This window comes from Ictalurus punctatus, chromosome 6 (assembly GCF_001660625.3).
Source record: "Ictalurus punctatus breed USDA103 chromosome 6, Coco_2.0, whole genome shotgun sequence".
In the NCBI taxonomy this organism is placed as follows: domain Eukaryota; kingdom Metazoa; phylum Chordata; class Actinopteri; order Siluriformes; family Ictaluridae; genus Ictalurus; species Ictalurus punctatus.
In genome coordinates, this window is record NC_030421.2 from 24,977,055 (window position 1) to 24,989,708 (window position 12,654).

Here is a 12,654-nt window from a genome sequence, read left to right on the forward strand (position 1 = left end):
AAGTTGTTTACAGAGAAAATTCCACATGAGACAGCAAGGGTGTGTGTGTGTGTGTGTGTGTGTTTATATCATGGTGGGGACGAAATGCCCCCACAAGGATATGAATATCGGATAGTTTTGACCTGGTGGGGGCATTTGGGCTGGTCCCCATGAGGAAAACTGCTTTTTACACAAAAACTAAATTCCTAAAAAGTATTTCAAAAGATGTAAAGAGCCAAAAGGTTTCCTTTTGGTTACTGAGTTAAAGTTTAAATGAAAGTAAAGCTTAGATATTATTAATGATTATGTCGACGGAAGGACAGTAAGACAAACGTGTGTGTGTGTGTGTGTTGAAGATTGCACTAGAACAGTAGATCTTCTGTTCAGGCCCTACACATCCAGCCTGACTTAAACCCTCTCCTTCATCCTCTCCCTCTGGACACGATCACCAGAACCCCATCACCCACTCCAGCAGTAAACCAGGTTTGGGTGTGGCACATCTAGCTTTAGATCTGACCTACATGTCCCAGTTTTCACTTCTCACCAACTCGTTATTTCTGTTAAGGGAAACAGAAACCTCCCCTCACACCACGTCTATCACATGGACATGCCTGCATGCAGATATCATTAACACTGGAGTGTATTCATTCATGTCAATAACATGTACTACATTAATGATGAGCAATTAACATTTAGAAGTGAGAGGGGGGTTAGGATGACAGCTGACAGGTCCAGAGGGCCAAAGATCAGATTAACAGCAGAGACTACTGAGAAACCTGGCAGGAATTTCTCTGGAGCTAGTGGAAAACATGTGGTTTACATTATAACCCGAGTTAAACAAGAGAGCTTATTCTACATATTCAGTAATTGTGCTGATTGAATTGAGCCTTTGTAGCAATACGTTGCAACACACACACACACACACACACACACACACACACACATGTAACACTTCGGGTTCATTTTAGCCCCAATGTATCCTGCAGTCATTCTCAGACAAACCCAGTGCCAAATATAAACCCAGGACTTACAGGATATTCGGTTTTAGCGTTGAAAAGTGAGCAGCTTTCCAGCAGCAGCGTCTCTCCACACATCCGACTTCATAAGGAAGCTATTGCAGAGCTCAACGGAGACGTGGCTGCCTACTGCTCCTGCCCAACTGAGGAGGGGACAAATGATACACGGACTATCCTTACACATGTCCTCTCAACTCACTTACAGCCATTTCGACTCGCAATACCAAGCGAACTAAACCTCCTCTGCTTGCATGCACCACTAACCTTAATCTCGCTCAAACAAGTTTCACACAGCCGCCTGTGCTCAAGACAAGGAAAGACACAGGTATAACTTACCCTGCTTACAAAAGCACAGCGTCCACGTAGGCTTATTTCCACCCCCTGGAAAAGCTCGAAATGGACGTTGTTGGTTTTTTATTTTTAAACAGAAAAACGCTCGAACGCTGCCCGAGCAAAACTGAAAGCAGAACCCGGTTTAGATGCTGTGGGTTGCAGAGAGGAGCGTCGTGGCGGTCGCCATGTCTGCCGGCTCCCCCCGGAGGCAGCAGCAGCAGGATTAAGCAGGAGCGCCTCCGCTCACAACAATAAAGAGCCTATAACGGCAGCTGCTGGAATTACAGCCGCCTCACAGAGCAGGGGGTTTATACCGCCACCTAGTGGCCACGGAGAGATCATATCCCTCTGTTCACTGCTTAAGCAGAAAGTATGCTTTGCGTTTTACGCGTACGCTAGGAACAGCGTACAGTACGCGTGACGCAGTATTCGTCATCAACAGAGTACGCGCGTACTGTGCGCGCGCCGGCCGATTTTTCTATGCCGGCGTATGCGTACTGTCGTACGTATAACCTTTCAAAGTATACTATATTTGACATGCACGCGTATGCAGGCTGTCGACGCATGCGCATTACGACAACTTGTACTCCCCCTCCTGGCCTGCGAGAGTCAGTACAGAGCGGTAAAGCAGGTCGTTTGGTGAACACGAAGAACAATGCTCGGGCAATCTCTCGCCACGATTAGCAGCCATATACAAATCCTTATACTCTTTAAGACTAGAACTATACATATGCGGGTACTTTCTAACCTGCACTCGTTTCCGTCTCTTCTGTTTATTCTTCAACTACCTTGAGAATCAGTGGCCCTGGCTCACTGTTGCCACCTTGTGGAACAACTAAATAGTTCAACATAATTAAATGCGCATGTCGGTTAGAAAAATCGAGCAGCTCGCGTACACTGCTGACGAAATTTACGTCACGCGTATTGTACGCTGTTCCTAGTATGCGTAAAAAGTGAAGCATACTTTTTGCTTAACCGCGTGTACTTTGTACATTTAATTCTTTTGCACTATTTAGTTTTTCCACAAATTGGCAACAGTGAGCCTTAGATTTGCAATATTGCCATGTATTGGAGATTTCCATCCATCCATTCATCTATCAATTTTCTCTGCCGCTTATCCTACACAGGGTCATAGGAGAGCCTGGAGCCTGTCCCAGGGGTCTCGGGGCATGAGGCAGGGGACGCCCTGGACAGGGTGCCAACTCATTACAAGGCACAATCGCACACACACTACAAACGAAATGCTAATCAGCCTACAACGTATGTCTTTGGACTGGGGGAGGAAACTGGAGTACCCAGAGGAAACCCCCAAAGCATGGGGAGAACACACAAACAGGTTAGAGAAGGGAATCTAACCCCAACCCTGGAGGTGCGAGGCAAACGTGCTACCCACTAAGCCACTGTGCCCCCGTAAAGAAGATTTAAATTTTTCATATATTTGCGTATGAGGAATTTAGAGCTGAGTGTGTGTATGTGGGAGAGTGAGAGAGAGAGATTCATGACACACTTTCTGCTGCTGTGGTCAGTTCCCATGTGGATACCCAAAATATTTACACTTCCCAAAAACAGCAAAACAGTTTATGCTCCAATTTCACTTTTGCTTTAGTGAATAATCTCACTTAGATACTGTAGACTTGTACCTAAGAATTGTTGTGTAATCATAAAAACTCTCCTGTGGTTATCACAGGACTCCTTTTCACACTATGCTCCTGGTGAACATTCTTTCAACACACCAGGACTGTACAGTTGTATAAGAGTAATGATTTATAATCCCATTACGCTGAGTCACCCAGAAGAGGACAACTTCCCTTTTGAGTCAGGTTCGGCTCAAAGTTTTTTCTTTGTGTGGTCTCACAGAGTATTTCCTTGACACTGTCAACCCTGGCTTGCTCACTACAGATCTAAATCCACATCCAAATAGTTTGGGAAAACTGCTTTTTGACAATGTACTTGCATCCTTTTCACTTTATACCAGGTACAGGAATAACAATGAGAGCTTTAAAATCTGTTTTAGTGTTAGGCCTTGATACAAACTTCTGAAATGACCTTATTTCTGTGTTCAAAAATATTCCACACATTTTCAACTGCTTAGTAATCTAATGGCCAGAGCTTGAGACTGTACATGCACAAAACTTATCTATCTATCTATCTATCTATCTATCTATCTATCTATCTATCTGTCTGTCTGTCTGTCAGTCAGTCACGTTAACAATTTTGATTTGATTAAAATTGCATTTCTAAATATATTTTAAATGTGTAAAATGTATTCAACTAAAGTACAGCAGCTCACCCTTGTACCTTTTCATGCAGGGCAACCCAAAGGGTATATACAGTACTTGCAATGTGTCCAAACCATGGCAAATTCTCTCTACTCATACAGAAAAGCATCTAGTCATGCCTGAATATGTTTAAATAAAATTGCACGTGCTTAGATTCCTCCATCTGGTTGATTTTTCAATATAGTGTACATGTATCCGTCATTGTCCTAAATATTTCATATACATGCAGCAAAAAAAGAAAGGTCCCTTTTTCAGGAGACTGTATTTTAAATCTAATTTTGTAAAATCCAGATAAGCTTTACAGATCTTTATTGGAAAGGGTTTAAAACAATGTTTTTCATGCTTGTTCAATGAACCATAAACAATTATTGCACATGTACCTGTGCAATAGTCCTTAAGACACGAACAGTTTACAGGCAATTAAGGTTACAGTTACAATAACTTAGGACACTAAAGAGACCTTTCTACTGACCCTGAAAAACAACAGAAGAAAGATGTCTAGGGTTCCTGCTCACCTGCGTGAACATGCCATAGGCCTGCTGCAGGGAGGCATGAGGACTGCAGATGTGACCAGAGCAATAAACTGCAATGTCTGTAATGTAAGACGCCTAAGAGAGGACGCCTACAGGGAGACAGGAAGGACAGTTGATCATCCTTGCAGTGGAAAATTACATGTAACCATGTGTCCCCCCAGATGTGATCCAGAACTTGCAGATGCCTTGGTGGAAGAGTGGGGTAACATCTCACAGCAAGAACTGACTAATCTGGTGCAGTCCATGAGGACGAGATGCGCTGTAGTACTTAAAGCAGCTGGTTGACACACCTCATACTGACTGTTAAATTGCAGTCTAAGATGTTGACCTCATATGCAGCAATGTAGCAAGGCAACTATAGGACTCAGAGTAGATGGGGTTGTTTGAGGGAAAAGGGGAGAACTTCTTTTCATTAATGTGCATTTGTGAATGTGTGTGAATGGTGCACTGCAATGGACTGGTAGCCAATTCAGGGTGAATTTTCACAGTGTATCCAATTTTCCTGGGATAGACTCTGCATCCACCATGGCTTTGACCAACATAAAGCTCTTACTGAACATGAATGAATGAATTCTATGAATTCCCACCTCTTCGTGGATACGTAACTAACCCCTAAAAAAAACAAAAACACCTTACTCTGGCTCTTACACCTCTACTCTGTGCACTTTGCTTCTTCTAGAAATCAATTAAAGATCTTGTATGCTTGCACTACTTGTATTGTTCTCCACTTGATATATCACTTTGCTTGTATTTCCTCCTTTGTAAGTAACTTTGGATAAAAGCGTCTGCTAAATGAATAAATGTAAATGTAAATGAATGGAAATTCTATCTCAGCGAATAGTGAATGGAATTAGCACTACAGAGAGAACAATATTAGTTCCACATTTTTTAATAAATATTAAAAGTATAATATGCCACCATGCTTTTAAACAAAGACCTAAAATGTGGTTGATTTGCTCTTTGCCATTCTTCCCAAAACAATTTTATCTTAGGACAGTGTCTATGTCCTGTTTATGTACTAGGTCAGAAAAAATATCTTCAATGGGTGACTGGTTGTTCCTTTTAATTTATATTGTTCCCTTTATATTGTAAGAAGTTGCATCTTAAGGTACAATTGGTCAAACTTTCTGTTTCTTTTTCCTTAGTACATCCAAACATTATATACTGAGGCTCTGATTCAGAACCTCAAGTAATCACGTATACGCCAACACATCCTATCAGATTTAATGTCTTGTAAGGCTTATGTGGAGTTTAAATGAAATAAAGACCGACTGCAGTTTAGAAAACCATATAATGGAAAATACATGAAAGTTTTACGGCATGCACTGCTGATGTTCAAGAGCAACTATTGCTGCAATGTTAATACTGGATCACAATAAATGTTATTTAAGACTGTAGGTGTCCACTAGTGAGAGCTATAGTGAATCTGCAGATGCACTTCCTCCCACCCCACAGCAGAGGATGCCAAACAATTACGTGAAGAATGAGTATCAAGACACAGAAGACAAAACAGATCCACAATGTCATTTCAGAAGCTTCACTCCACAAGACAGTCAGTAAGATGATATATTATAAGAATTCAATTCAAGCGACACCAGTTCAGCAACTAGAATAGCTTCAAAACTTAACACAGCACTAAAGATTCAAAGGAACAAATCAGCTGGTGGCTGTTATTGAGTATTGGTGCTGGAGGTTTTACAATGACACCTGGAAACAACTCGCTTGGCATCTTGGTAATGGAAACTGGCATCATGGACCTTTTTCCAGCAGGAAACCATTTTGATTTGAGTGACAGTATGTAGGCTTGCACCTGAGCACAGTTTACTGGGGTGTGGAAGAGTGATGATTGAATGCTCACTCTCATCACTTCCACGTCGCACAAATTGAAATGAGATTGCTTTCTGAACCGACTGAAGGTATACGCTGTGATTTTAGAGCAACAAAGGGTCAACAGGCCACTGGATTTATTCTCAAGCTCAAGACCGAAAGTTTCTGCTTTTTGAATTCATAGACTAAATAGATGCAAGATGCCTTAATAGAAAGTAACTTATTGATTTAGGACAATGGATTTAATTACCAATTTATTCAATGTAAAAGCAGTCATGTCATGACATGCAATAACAATTTTCATCTACAGTATTTATGCATCTTGAGGGAATTAGTTCATAATAATATACCAACAGAGTATGGCTTTTCTCTTACAGGGTTTTCCATGATTAAGTTAGTAGAGAGGCACATGCAGGGAGATACAGAGGATCTTTTTTCCTGTTTTGGTGATCAGTTGAAATTCTATAATGATTTATGATTTATAATCCCACTACTCCGTGTCACCCAGAGAAGAATGAGTTCCCTTTTCAGTCTGGTACTTCTCAAGGTTTCTTCCTCATATAGTCTTTCCTTGACGCTGTTACCTCTGGCTTGCTGACTAAATCCTAAATCCACATCCAATTATTTATGATGATGTACTTGCATCTTTTCCACTTTATACCAGGTACAGGAATAACAATGAGAGCTTTAAAATCTCTGTTTTAGTCTTAGGCCTTGATACAAACTTCTGAAATGCCCTTATTTCTGTGTGCGAAAATGTTGCACACATTACCACTGCTCAGTCATCTAATGGCCAGAGCTTGAGACTGCACATGTGATCTTCGGTTTGTCTGTGGCTGTTCGACAGTGAATGCCCATGTTGTTTAGCGCCTCCGGAAGTTGAAGTAAAGCCACTAGAATTTTACACACTAAGCTTTCCAGCACTCTGTGGTCCCATCCTGTGGGTTTGTGTGGCCAGCTGTTGTAACTCCTAGACATTTCCACTTTACAACAACATCACTTACAGTTGACCCGGGCAGCTGTAGCAGAGCGGAAATTTGATACACTGCGTTGTTGGAAAGGTGGCATCATATGATGGTGCCATTTTGAAGTTCACTAAGCTCTCCAGAGCTTTCTTTTCTACTGCTGTTGTTTTTTTCTACAGAGATTACACAACTGAATGCGCAATTTAACACCTGTGTCAGCAAAGGATGCATCTCGAATAGCCAAATCCACTCAGTTAGAAGGGGTGAAAAAATACATTTCAGTGACTCATTACTACACAATTCTTAACAAAAGCACTGGGATAAATAATCTTTATTAGACATTTGTTTGGTCTAGCTGGTATTTGAATGGAGACTTTTGCATTTGCACGAACGTATATGAGCAATAATGTAGGAGTGTAGAAATTGGTAGACTGTATAATCAGAAGATAATCAGAGTTTCTTGTAATGTGTGTGTGTGTGTGTGTATATGTGTAAGTGAGAGAAAGGGGGGTGTAAACTGGCTGTGGTGCCTCCACACCACCCACTCGTGCCTATGTTGGGCAGAGGGATGAGGGATAAAAGATGCAGCTCTGTTCTTCTCTTCATTTCTTCATTCCAGCCGCCCACCTGCTTTCTCGTTTCGCTAAGTGGAAAAGCTTCTGTGATGAGTGTAGACACACATGCACACACATGCACACACACACACAAACACACACACACGCTTAGGGGCTATGAATGTTGAGGTAAAGGTTATGAGACACTGTAGGCACACAAAAGCAAGCAAACATGCACTAAAACAAGCTTAGTATGTGTTATAGATTACAGGATACGTCTGATTCCTATTGAAGGTCACATGCTCTCTTTAGTGTTATGGATGATTCTCTTTGAAGAACAGTATGCATTATATACGAGTACTACACGTATGACCCTAAAGCAATTTGACAAGTATAAGCATCAATACTTTGAAGTATGTGACGCTGGTATTCGTTGAAAATCATTGCAGGGGTGCCATTTCCTGCCCGGTAATTTTCCGGCCAAGAAAACGCTCAAGCAGAAGCTCATCTTCTACGCACACATGAGACATGACTCATATTGCACATCTACACCACTATGAGAACCGAGAAGGTGAGACAGGCTAGGAGAAAGCTTAGCACGGATGGTAGCAATGAGTCTGTTTTGGGATATAGAGTTATAGTAGCACTGGTAAAAGATTTCCATCAGCACTTTCACTCGAATGACTAGTGTCCTGTTCCCTAAAAAACAAGCTGACAGTAGAGAACAAGAGGAGGAAAAACACCATGTCTAACTGCAGGAGCAAACCACTAGCTGCACGGATGCTGAAATGAATTATCCACCCCTCTCTTTCTCTCTCTCTCTCACACACGCACACACACATATCATTAGTAGCACCAGTGTAGATAGTGCAGCTGTGCATTGATCCTATTACGGATCGATCCTATTACGTCCTATTAAGTCTGCAACACAAGACCACACTTTCACTTACTGCGTCATACAAAGATAACTTTAATGCTGTCAAATTATGAGCAGTTTTAAAGTGGGATGATGGGTTCAAACTATGCGGACAGTGAAAAACTATAGCGTTCTCCGCTTCACTTTACCACTATGCATTTCTATATTTATACACAATCTCATCCTTGTTAAGCGCAGGCGTGCTTTGCTCCACAACTAGCTTGCTTGTTTGCTTGCTTTAACTCTAACATGGTCAAATAGAGCTAAAGCAACTTGGTGTGTAATCTCATAAGTGAAATGAAAGTCAGGGTTGCCAGGTCCATGGCTTTCCAAATTGCGAACTTGATTTTTGATTTTTTTTTGTTTGTTGCTGCTGTGGTTATTATGTTGATTTATTGCAATTATTATAGTTTTCAAAAAATGACATTATTTATATAAATGTTCTGCAGTAAGTTTTTCATGGAAACAGTTATGAAGAAGTTATGATTTAATCATGAAGTGGTGTATCAGTTGAAATGAAATTTCTACTAAGGAAAAACTAAGGAAAATGTATATCGAATAAAAATACAAAAGGGTTGGGGTTGGATTTCCACCTCTGCCCTGTGTGCGTGGAGTTTGCATGTTCTCCCTGTGCCTTGGGGGTTTCCTCCCCCGTTGTAGGGGGATTGGCATTTCGAAATCGTCTGTGGTGTGTGAATGTGTGGGCGATTGTGACCTGTGATGGGCTGGCCCCCCAACTAGGGTGTCTCCCGCCTCAAGCCCTAAATCCCCTGGGATGGGCTCCAGGCTCCCCACGGCCCTGTGTACAATAAACAGTACAGAAAACGGATGGATGGATGAATGTATAAATGTGCTTGGTGTGTGTAAGGGAATGTGTCTACACATTCTTATATGTGTCATTAGTTTAAGGAAATGTATGTAATACAAGACAGTGGGTACAATTATATATACATATTTGTTTGTCTTTTTTTTTATATATATGAAAAGATGGCATCCCATCACATTCTTCCTCAAGTTAAGCTCTAAGGAAATCAAGTAGAGCAAAGATTACAGAAAAAAATCTAATGTAACTTTTAATTCCTTTAAATAATAATAATATTATTTTATTTATTTATTTATTTATTTATTTATTTATTTATTTATTTAGTGTGCAAAAAATGGATTTGAAGAATAGGAATTTTTAAGCTCACCTATGGCTGTGCTAAATATCTCCTGCCAGTAGTGTGAGGTGTAGCGACCACTGTCACTGGCAAATACTGCACATGGCCAACAAATTCCCCAAGCTCAGTGCGATGCTCTAATAACAGTCAGGCATGATGGGTTGGGCCCATATGGAAAGCAGTGCGAGCAAAATATCATTCTTGACTTTGTCTGCTGCGGTCTGCAAATTGAATAAAGCCGTAGCGCATTCTTCAGCAACATTATTCAACACTGCGCATTAAGCCATATAAAAAAAGATTCCCACTGAGAGGCTAAGCTTCCTGTGCTGTTCTGTCCATACTCTCAGAGTAACAATGTGTTTTCTAAGTGTTATCCCATGGATGCTGTCCATATCTGCTCCCATATGCTGTCTCTGACAAACCTCTGCAAATCTTGATTGTTAATATAGAGGCTGTTTGTGTTTCTAAACATCTTTTCTGCTTTAAATGCCTCTCCATCTTCTGCCACTTGCATGTTTTCACACCTCTCTTATCTCTTGTCCTCTACCTCTTCTCATTCTCTGAAGCTGTGTAACTCGTTCCTCCGGTGTCTCTCTCTCTCTCTGCAGTGTTGCTGTTATAGCTCTGTGTGCAGCTGAGCAGAAACCTAGTGGGAATAAACTGCATGGAACAGCACGCATATCAGACCTGTCCTGTGAATCCACAAACAACTGGATAGCATTACTATTTAATGATAATATTAAGATTTCATACTGATTGACCTCACACACATACACACAAATTCACAAAGACAACGAAGGGAGATATTTCAGACCGAGACCATGAGCACAGCACTCAGATTCTAACATAGACACACTCACACACACCTACATGGACACACAGGTAAACTATGACTCAGTTTATTACTAAAACATGAATGCAGACTCCAGACTGCAAGTTCTCCCGAGATCTCACCCAGCATCTCCCGGCTTCCCACGCATGAGAGAACATCCGACTGCTGCTATCGCTACCTTATGTAAGGGTTTCGTTGAAAGCAACTCTCTCAATGCAGGAGGACGGGAGGGATAGAGCGACCAGAGACTGACAGCCTCAACTCAATCTCATATTAGAAATACTGCAGAGGATGTGCTACATAACAATTTTTGTATTCATCTGTTCATTTTCAGTAAGGGCTTTATCCTGGTCAGGGTCATGGTGGATCCTAGGTCTATCTCAGCAACACTGGGAGCGATGCGGGAATACAACCTGGACAGGATGCCAGCTAATTGCAGGGCAACGGGTATGCACAAATTCAAACTTGGGGCAATTTAGTGTAGCCAAATTCACCTACCTGTATGCTTTTAGAAAGTGGGAGGAAACCAGAGAACCCAGAGGAAATCCACATGGACACAGGAAGAATTATGCGAAACCATACAGACAGTAACCTACGCTCAGGTTTGACTGGGGACCCTGGAGCTGTGACCATTCTGCTACTTAACGAATGCATATATATCAACTATAACAAAGTTAATATAATGTAACACATAGGCTATCAATATCAGTACCATTCTCTAAATTCACACGCTGGCTAAAGCATTTATTTTTATTTATTGTGGTTTGAATCCCGCATCGGTCCTGTCTGCCTGGAGTTTGCATGTTCTCCCCGTGCTGTGTGGGGTTTCCTCCGGGTACCCCGGTTTCTCCCCAGTCCAAAGACATGCTTTGTAAACTGATTGGCATTTTCAAATTGTCTGTAGTGTGCAATTGTGTCCTGCTATGAGTTGGCACCACGTCCAGGGTGTACCCCACTTTATACCTCGAGTCCCCTGGGATAGGCTCCAGGCTCCTTCCAACCCTGTGTAGGATAAGCGGTATGGAAAATGGACAGTTGGACTTTTTATTTTTTTCTGTTTTCATGTTCCTTGGTTGTCTACACAGTCTGCACTAAACTCAGTTTCTCCTGTTCAGTCTCAGAGTGTGCATCTTCATCACACTACAAACAGAAAACACAAGGATAAAATGCCTGCAGTAACCCCCCGTGTGAACACATCAGCACATGTTTACCGGTCACTGCATCAATGTGACATGATTAGTTTTAACATATGAAACAATGCAGAAGCTTCCCTGAACAAATCAAGCAATGGACTAAAAGACAGCCTTCTGTGGCACAGTCAGATATGTGAAAATATACCCAGATGCACTATTCTAAAAGTTTGGGGTAAAAAAATTATACTGCACTGAGACAGCAAATTCAAGTGTTGTTTTTACTTTGGGGATGGGAAAAGGTATTTTTGGTGTAGGCTGACATGTTTATGCAAGCCTATAACAATTTTGTGTCCTGACCTCATATTTTAAGCTTGCATAAATATTGTGACAGTTGGTTGAACCCTGGTTTTAACTGTTCATTGCATTGACTGAAAACACACCACTGTACTGACCAAGTATTTTCTAAATGAAAGGGTTGGAACAAACAGAAACCACTGTTGTGTTTAGATGTTGGACATAATCAGGTTCAACTCAGAAAAGGCAGTGGTTGAAAGCTGTGATGTTCTGAAGGCTGCTAACTTTGTCAGTGCAAATAACCGAAAAGCGACACTGTAACTTGGCAAGAAAAAGGAAGCAAAAGTGTTCCATTTCATGTTTAAGGTTAAGTGGGATAGGCATAAACATTTTATAAAATGATTGGAATTGATTATATGTGGTAAAAACGAAAAATAATGCTGAGAATTTATAATATCTACCACATCATATAATGCACACTAGATGACCAAAAGTTTGTGGACACTTGACAACAACCCACGTGTGATTTGTTGAACGTCCCATTCAGATTTAGTCCCATTTTACTGTTATAATTGCTTGCTTCACTCATCTGGGAAGACTTTCCACTAGATTTTGAAGCTTGACTGTAGGGAATTCTGCTCATTCAACAACAAGAGCATTAGTGAGGACAGGCACTGATATCGGGTATACCATCATGCATCTCTGTACATGAACACATAGTTATTTATAATGAAAATAAACATGGCCGCAATAATGTCACCAGTGAACACGACAATGTTAGTTATTCTCAATAGCTCGCATCATACTTCTCTCAAGAAGACCCATAACTCACA

At 41.2% G+C, this 12,654-nt stretch overlaps 1 protein-coding gene across 2 annotated transcripts in view; it reads right to left on the minus strand.

The window, feature by feature from the left end:
* Window positions 1–1,559, minus strand: part of LOC108266411 (FERM, ARHGEF and pleckstrin domain-containing protein 1) — a 62,821-nt gene extending 61,262 nt beyond the window's left edge. The window contains exons 1-2 of one of the 2 annotated variants that reach the window (XM_017469658.3): window positions 1,332–1,559; window positions 1,011–1,138 (exon numbers count right to left, since the gene is read on the minus strand). The gene's annotated coding sequence lies outside the window, so the exon portion shown is untranslated. The remainder of the gene's footprint in view (window positions 1–1,010; window positions 1,139–1,331) is intronic. The other variant, XM_017469657.3, reaches the window with a different exon arrangement.
* Between the last annotated feature and the right edge of the window lie 11,095 nt (window positions 1,560–12,654).